This window comes from Suncus etruscus, chromosome 5 (assembly GCF_024139225.1).
Source record: "Suncus etruscus isolate mSunEtr1 chromosome 5, mSunEtr1.pri.cur, whole genome shotgun sequence".
NCBI classification, from domain to species: domain Eukaryota; kingdom Metazoa; phylum Chordata; class Mammalia; order Eulipotyphla; family Soricidae; genus Suncus; species Suncus etruscus.
In genome coordinates this window covers 145,908,845-145,918,174 of record NC_064852.1, presented here as the reverse complement: position 1 = coordinate 145,918,174, position 9,330 = coordinate 145,908,845, and the positions used below count along the sequence as shown (strand labels likewise).

Sequence of the window (9,330 nt, the reverse complement as noted above, 5' to 3'; positions counted from 1 at the left end):
TAACTTCTGTAAAACCTAGTAGGAACTTGTGAATAGGAGATATGGCTTAGCCTAGGTTATAAGAACTTAAACATTATATTGACCTGTAAAAGGCTGTCAGAAATAAAAGGATGTATTTACTGATAGGAAATGATTAAATAGCATTTGTTTATGTAATTTGTTTAGTGATAGAACAAAAATAAATTAAATTCTCAAACACAACTCATTGAAATATTCAAATATAAATTGTACTGTCCAGATTTTGAGCAAGCACAGAAGACATTTTCCCTTAGACTTCCAATAAAAGTCAGCCAAAAAGATTTTTATGGAAGAAATATCATCTCTAGCATTCCATACAAGGTAGGCTAATGCACCAGATCATCTTTTTCTGGTGACTAGACCCTTCTAGTTCAGTGTTTCTTAGGATGGATGATACCACATATAGGCACGTGTGCAGCACTATCAGAGATAACAGGAAGGACCATAAAGGATCACCAGTTAGTTCTTTGTGAGCCAAAACTCAAGACTGATGAGGTAGAACACTGTTGCATTCATTACTTGGACACTTTGTGCAGTGAGGCATTATTGCAAAGCAAACACTTCCTGTATTTTGGTTTTGTTTTTTGTTTGCTTGAGCCACACCTGGTAATGTTTATGGCTTGCTCCTCTCTTTGTGCTCAAGAGTCACTCATGACAAGGCTCAGTACCATGGACTGAACCAATGTTGATCATGTGCAGTGCCTTACCTGCCCAAATTCTCCATTATAATTTATCTATCTATCTATCTATCTATCTATCTATCTATCTATCTATCTATCTATCTATCTATCTATCATCTATCTATCTATCTATCTATCATCTATCTATCTATCTATCTATCTATCTATCTATCTATCTATCTATCTATCTATCTATCTATCTATCATCTATCATTTCTCTATCTATCAATCATCCATCTATCTATCTATCTATCTATCTATCTATCTATCTATCTATCTATCTATCTATCTATCTATCTATCATCTATCTATCTATCATCTATCTATCTATCTATCTATCTATCTATCTATCTATCTATCTATCTATCTATCTATCTATCTATCTATCTATCTATCTATCTATCATCTATCATCTCTCTATCTATCAATCATCCATCCATCCATCCATCCATCCATCCATCCATCTATCTATCTATCTATCTATCTATCTATCTATCTATCTATCTATCTATCTATCTATCTATCTATCTATCTATCTATCTATCTATCTATCTATCTATCTATCTATCTATCTATCTTATTGCTTTTTTGGGCTATACCCGGTGATGCTCAGGGTTACTGCTGGCTATGTGCTCAGAAATCGCTTCTAGCTTGGGGGACCATATGGGATGCCTGGGTATCGTACTGAGGACTGTCCTGGATTAGCTGAGTGCAAGGCAAACACTGTGCTATTGCTCCGGCCCTCATTACAATATTTTTGCTTCCTCTTTTTTTTTTTTTTTTTTTTTTTTGGTTTTTGGGCCACACCCTGTGACGCTCAGGGGTTACTCCTGGCTATGCGCTCACAAGTTGCTCCTGGCTTTTTGGGGGACCATATGGGACACCGGGGGATCGAACCGCAGTCCGTCCTAGGCTAGCGCAGGCAAGGCAGGCACCTTACCTCCAGTGCCACCGCCCGGCCCTGCTTCCTCTTTTTTTTTATCTTATGTCAACCAATATGTACCCACAGAAACCCTGACAGAATGATTTTCAGCTTTACATGATTTTCCTGCTTAATAGTTTCATGTGGATGCTATTTTTAGAGATGTTCAAATACTATTTAATCTGAAACCACCTTTTCTTTTTTTTGTCCCCCAATTCACAATACAGACTTGGCAAAGAGACTGTGTTGAGGTGTATATGGGATGCATTTACTGTACCTCCTCTTCCTATACAGTCAGTGTAAAGAACATAGCCTGTGGTAAGAATTAGGAAGCCTTATCTTTTCTTTTCTTTTTTTGATTATATTTATAAATCCTTCACCAGTGCAACATTGACCAATATCCCAAGTGTCCTTCCTCCTCCACCCCACACTGGCCTGTACTCTATACAGGCTTTCTACCTTTGAAACGATCTTTCCTATAACCTATAACTGACTAATGGAGCAGGACAGATATGGAAAACCATAGAACATAAAATCTTCACTTAAGACCTCCAATACTTATTGTAATGAATTGATGGAGGCTCAAGAACCAAAGCTGCAAATTATGAATTTGGGGACCTTTTTAAGTTCCTAAGCACTGATTTCTAAGCACCTACCACTTACTCTGAGTCCATACATTAGAGTTTTTAAAGACCTTCATCCTGTGGGCATAACCATGGGCATCATGGTACCATATGCCAGGGCATCTGTGGTTCCTAGGAGATGGGAAAACATATGGCAAACATTTCATTTTATTTGTCAGCACTTTAAGAAAACTGAGAGATCTGACCTTAATAAGATTCATGTTTTTTTAATTGCAAAACTGATGCATTACAATAAACTTTGTAAACATTCTTCAGTTTAAAATAATTATTTGGTGCACTTAAAGTAAGAATAATGGCATTTTGAATTTTGGTAACCTAAAGAAAATTAGTTTTATGCAAAAAACTATAGCAAAGATTAGAGAACTGATACATGAAGATGTTTTAAGAACCCTGACTACATGCCAAACATGGCATGGTATAATTTGTAGGCTTTAATGAATTCATCATTATAACAGCATACATAGTACAATACACATTATGATGATTATAATTTGGATGTGGAAGCTGAACCTTGGAAAGTTTGGGCTTATCCATCGAATCTGCATTAGTAGGTGATAGAAGATTTTGTTCTGCTGAAAGAAAAGCAGCTGCTGTATTCCCTCATCTAAACAATGAGCAAACAATATTATAATATTAGCACTGTCAAATCATTTAAGCAGCGATTTGTACCCGTGATCGATTGAGTCTTCCCTACAATATCAAACACAAGCCAGTTTTCACTGAGCTTCTAGCACTCTTGCCTGCCTTCCCCAACTGGGCACACACATGTGGCCAAATACACAGAGCAGCAGCATGAAACCATCACAGCAATCTGCAAAATCTACTCTGTGGCTTTCTGTTTGGAGATCAGATTGGAAATGACTGTGTTTTCTGTCAGTGGAGTCTTAACTTTTCTGGCAAATCAATTCCAACTGGCAACCACACTGGGCAGTCTCATTGCTCTGTTTCAGTTTTTTAGGTTTTTGGTACAGAGCCTGTATTAAAAAGCAATCATTGCAAATGTAACGTTCATATCTGATGACAGTGTAGACAAATAAATGGGTAGATGGGAACTTCATTTTGATCTTGTTTTCTTTCCATTCTTGTTGTTTTGTCTTTTCCACTTAGTGGAATGGATGTGGAATGGGATGGATGTGCAGTCTTGGTCTAAAATACCTAATCTAGATAATAACTGGCTCCCCTCCTCCCCCTACCCCGTAGCAGTAGATCCTGGCCAGTGTTCCTTTCTGTTCCTTCCTAGACATGCAGGATTCCTTATTTCCCAACATGCAGCTGTGTAAGGTCTGCCAATGAAAGATGAACAAAGAGAAACATGCATAATGGGGGTTTCCAGCTTATATTGCTTATGCTGACATCCCATTGCCCTCAACATAAAAACTCAACTCTGAGAGAGATTTAGAAGACTTATTGTGATGTCGGTTTTTATGTCACAAGCAGTTGTCTTCTTTCTTCCATTGCTTTCTATCTTAGCAACTCACAGTCTTCTATGGAGCACTCAACTTTTGCTCAAAACTGGCTCTTAACTCAGTTTCAGTGGCTTAATCCACGTCACCCACTTTGACCTACCAAACATGGGTTAAGAATCTTTGCTCTGCACTTTTGCAAAGATCTTCAACTTTCTGATTACAATATTAAACTGCCACACTTGATTGAATAATTTTGCTTCTGGGTTCTGTGCGTGTGTCCACTTAGTTAGCCGTTCCATGGCAGTAGAGGCTATTTATTCATTTATGTATTGATGTATTCATTTTATTTATTTTACTACTTGAGTTTTTAATTCTAAAGTGCCTTTCCTCATCCTGAAAAAAAAAAACTACTCATTCTTTCTCATAGATCTTCACCCACCCAATTTTTATGCTTGCTTAGAGAAATTGCAAAATATTGGTACCTCTGCTTGGTTCTCTTTGTTTCTGAGTCATATAACAGTTGATTATTCCATTAAATGAAGCATTTGTTCACTTCATTTCTTCACTGCTGTCAACTTAGTCCAATTTCTTGTTTATATTAGAGAAATAACATTCTAATGTGTGAAGTCAGATACCTTAAAACTTTTTTTTAACTTCCCATTTTATTTAGAATTTAGTGAAAATTCTTCATCATCGCTTAGAATTCTCTATACACAGACTGCTTTATCTATTCTTTCAACTTTATCTCACACATATGTAATAATTTCTGAGTACTCTTGCATTCTTTTTCTCTTACAAAACAAGCTAGCATAGTGTGTGTGTGTGTGTGTGTGTGTGTGTGTGTGTGTGTGTGCGCGTGCATATCTGTACACACAGTGAAGTACACAAATAAATCCTTTTGACAATATCATGTTCAGTTGGGATCAGGTATAACAGAGCAAGTACATTCCATCTTAACTACTCAATTTATTTCTTTTTTTAAAATAGTAAACTCTGGTTATTACTCATTTTGTAATTACTAGTGCTTTGTCAACTAAAAAAGAATTAGGCAGTTATTACATCTTAAATTTATAAATTAAAGTGTGTGACTATCATTTGGAAAAATTCCTCTGACCCTGTTATGGAAACTTGCTCATTTGGTTCAAAGAATTGATGAAGTGACTGTATTGAGAGAATGCGTTGAAACCTAAGCCAATCACTATTTAAGTTTAGTAAGTCCCCCCATTCTATCTTATGACATTTTAGCTGGCAATAAACGTTTAAGGTTAATCAGAAAGTAACTGGCTTATAACTTGTAAATGCAAAAAAAAGTAACTAAATACTATAAGAAAAAAAGCTCCAGGAAAATGTGGCAAAAGAATAACACTTGTTTCAGGTGAGAAATAATTTATCAGGAAGCAGGCTAAAATTAAGATCTTTATAGTACAAAAATACCTTGAAATAAATTATCTAAGTAGAGATAAATTAAAGAAATAAAATTATTAATATGGCACAATGAAATAATTATAAGAAATAGAGACACCCATATTAATAAATGGAAACACAAGAGAGCTAACAAAGAAGGAAAATTAGGGGCTGGAGAGATAGCATGGAAGTAAGGCGTTTATCTTGCATGCAGAAGGTCTGTGGTTTAAATCCTGGCATCCGATATGGTCCCCTGAGCCTGCCAGGAGCGGTTTCTGAGCATAGAGCCAGGAGTAACCCCTGAACGCTGCCAGGTGTGACCCAAAAACCAAAAAAAAAAAAAGAAAACAAAAAGGAAAATTAAAGATTGGAGACTGCTGAAAATAGAAGTAAAAATAAAGGGGCCCAGAGAGATAGCACAGCAGTGTTTGCCTTGCAAAAGGTGGTTGGTTTGAATCCCGGTGTCCCATATGGTCCCCCGTGCCTGCCAGGAGCTATTTCTGAGCAGACAGCCAGGAGTAACCACTGAGCACCGTTGGGTGTGGCCCAAAAAAACAAAACAAAACAAAACAAAAAAAAAGAAGTAAAAATAAAGACAGTTATAAGGAAGTTGAGCAATAGAAGGAAGAAATAAAGAAAAATGCTAGAAGTCAGATGGTAGCATATTATAATTGATATTCTTTAAGCATACAATATAAAATTGAACACAATTATATTAAATACTCAAGGGGCTATATAGAATGTAAAATGATTTAAGAAGTATCAATATATTAAAAAATGTAAGAAAATATGATTTCCTACAGGTTAGTATATTGATACTCTGAATATCTGTTTCATACCGAAAACAATTGAAAATATTGAAAAAATACTTAATAAGTTTTCAAATGAATCACTAAGCTGATTTAGAAACAAAAAATCAGACAGACCATTTAATTTATATTCCTTTTTCCTTTTGATTTTTTTTTAGTTAAAGAACTGCTTAAAATGTTATTTATAGTTACATTTAGATAGAAAATTCAACACCACTTCCAACACAAGTGTCAACTTCCATTACCAGTGCTCCCCTTCCATACATCGTTATCCTTATCTATCTCCTACCCCTTGCCTGCCACCTGGACAGGCACATTACAAAGTGTTGTGGTTGCAGCTTAGATATCATATTTTCATTGTTGATGAGTCTGTGCTTTGGGTTTCTATATCAGATTGTTTTTGGACACAATTTTATATTAGAAAAATACAAGAAGATTAAAATAATTAATTACTCTTTTCTCAGAGACCCCAAGCCAATGTTACACATTGGCCCAGAATATTTTTTATGACAACAGTCCTAACCTTTATTATGTTTTATACCAATTATATCTCTAATACAACTAGGAACAGAGCCTTCTAACTTTCTTCCTTTATTTAATTTAATTTACTTTGTTTAAAGTGTATGTATCATATGTTGACATGGTTGATCATAATACATTTGTTTCCAGGTAAGTGGGGATGAAATTATTTTATAAAAAGAGACATTAAAAAGAATTAGTGACAAGCAACTATGTGAACATTATTCTATATCTAATGACATCATTAAATCATTGTCAGAAGGTTTAGTAAGATTTTGTTGCTAGTTGATAATTCTGTTACTTCATTTGTTTCTGAACATTAGATGGCTTCAGATACACATTGACACATTTTTCCTACAGAGATGACAGTATTAAACGAATATGGAGTTGTAGCTTGGTTCAGGAATTCCAAGCACTATTGCTGATACTAAGGTTATTTTTGCAGATCCCAGGCTATTTTGTGGAATTTTCCTCAATGTGAGTTGGTTTAGTGTTGCTGTACTATTATATTAGTCTCAGATGATATGTTTTGTCTAAATATTACTCAATCTTATTGAGTGCCACCACCCAGACCCTATTGATCGTGTTAAATTTGATCTCTTTATTAAAATAATGATGTATGATTTTTTTCTATAAAACATTATCTCCAAAGCCCTCTCATTTTTCAATAGTTCAGGGAGGTATTTGAGAAATATGCAAAATCCATCTTTTGTTAAATTTGACAAACTAATTTTAGCACCTATTCGTGTTCTTGTTTGAATTATTTGCTAGCATGGTCACTTTTCTAATATGAAAATCCCTTCATATTTAAGGTTTTCTATAGCAAGACTATTTCTGACCTCATGCATATTAAGTTATATTAGTGTGAACTTCTAGGTTCTTGTTAGGTAGAATATAAACCTTGTAATGTAATTTGTCTGGGTTTTTAAGTGTGTGGGGCACACATATTGGTATTCAGGGCTTTACTCATTTTCCTTCTGGTACTTTACTCAGGGCTCATTTCTGGCAGTGCTAAGCACACCCTATGTTGTGCTGGGGATCCAATTATAGGCAATTGTCAGCAAAGCAAGGACTATTGTCCCTGCCATTTCTCTAGTTCAATTTGCTTTTTTATTGAGGTATATTTATATTAACGTATGTTAGTTTCCAGTATAGCACGTAAAGTTTCGACATTTGAATTACAAAACGATCATCACAATCTATCATTGTATGTAATGATGAAAATTAGTCCCATGATAAAATTTTTTGAGATCAACTAACTCTCTTAGCAACTTCCAAATACATAATATAGTTTCTACATAACTATACTTAAAATGCTTTATATGATATAGCTCCAGGACTTATTTAATGTATACCTGGAAGTTGAATTTTTTTTTGAGGGGGAGGCACACCCAATTGTGATTAGAGCTTATCCTAGCTCTGTGCTCAGGAATTGTTCTTGGTGAGGCTCAGGAGACAATATGGGATGCTGAGGACTGAATCAGGGTCTATGTGTGCAAGATATATGTTCCAACTCCAGACCCAATAACTAGAAGCTAAATTCTGTATCTTTTGAGTCCAACTATTTGCCCAACCTGTGTATCTTGGTCTTATTTTATATCTTATTTTGTTCTTATTTTTAATTTTTTGTTTTGTTTTTTAGGCTACACCCGGTGACACTCAGGGGTTACTCCTAGCTAGGGGCTCAGAAATCTCTCCTGGCTTGGGGGACCATATGGGACGCCAGAGATTGAACCAAGGTCTGTCCCGGGTCAGCTGTATGCAAGGCAAACACCCTAAGGCTGTGCCATCACTCCGGCTCTTTATTTATTTTTAAATGAAAAATAATTTTGAAAAAAATTGCTACACTCTACATTGCTCAGTGCTTACTTCTGTCCCCATGCTCTGGAATTACTCTTTGTGGGGCATGGGTGACCATCAAAGTGCCAGGGGTTGAACCCAGATCTGCCATGTGCAAGGCAAGAGCCCTACCCACTGTGCTATTGCACAATGTACCTAAATTTTTCAAGATTTGTCCATGTGTTCCCTAATGGCATGATTTCATTCTATTATGATTAAGATATTCTATTGTGTATGTAATATATATTACATATAGCTTGCACAACTGATGTACATTTCAATTTTATTTTGAGATAAAACATTTTAGTTGGAGGGACTGAGGAAGGGGAGAAAGAGGATAAGAAAGAGAAAATAAAACGAACAACGCACTCAAGAAAGATTGCGGACTTCTCTAAAGGCAAAGAGCTCTGGAACACAAGCTAGTGTGAAAGTAGAAAGGTACACTTCTCAGGAGGGGCCATGCAGGTCACATATGCTCACATATGCACCATATATTCAGGCAACGTAAATGTGCTGTACTTTCTTTCCCTTCCTCTTTATTTTCACAATATTTAGCTCCTGGAATTACCTTAAAGATGGTCACTCTGGCTTATTTTGTTTTTGTTTTTGTTTGTTTGTTTACTTGCTTTTCATAGCACAACAACAGATACTTAGAATTTACTTTTAGTTGTTTCAGGGATCAATTCTTGTGTAGTTCTGGGGAATTAATGGTGCATTGGGATCAAATCTGGAGCAGCCATGTGTAGTTACTCTACCCACTATACGTCTTTCCAGGTCTCTGGTTTCTTTTTGCTTTGCCCCCCTTATTTGCCTTTTTCTTGACTGACACAAGGCACTCCAGAATGCTTGTTTTCTTATATTTTCCTAATGTCCTATCACTAAATTCACAAATTTTCCCAAGGATTTCTATTTTAACTATTCAGGAAGCAACACAAAATCTATGGATGATGCTGCAAAGTTATCATTTTTCCTAAGTTTGGACCAAGAAGCTATTTGAAAAATAATGTGTGTATATATCTATACCCACACACATATTCACAAAAATATATATTTGTACTAATTCTTTTAACTTGGTATATATCCAGTATA

The 9,330-nt window shown here is 35.5% G+C and overlaps 1 non-coding gene across 1 annotated transcript; it reads right to left on the bottom strand.

Moving 5' to 3' along the window:
- Positions 1 to 1,822: 1,822 nt before the first annotated feature.
- On the bottom strand, positions 1,823 to 1,955 carry LOC126010169 (small nucleolar RNA SNORA51). The gene has a single exon (XR_007496300.1). It is a non-coding gene; the product is annotated as a small nucleolar RNA SNORA51 (small nucleolar RNA).
- Between the last annotated feature and the right edge of the window lie 7,375 nt (positions 1,956 to 9,330).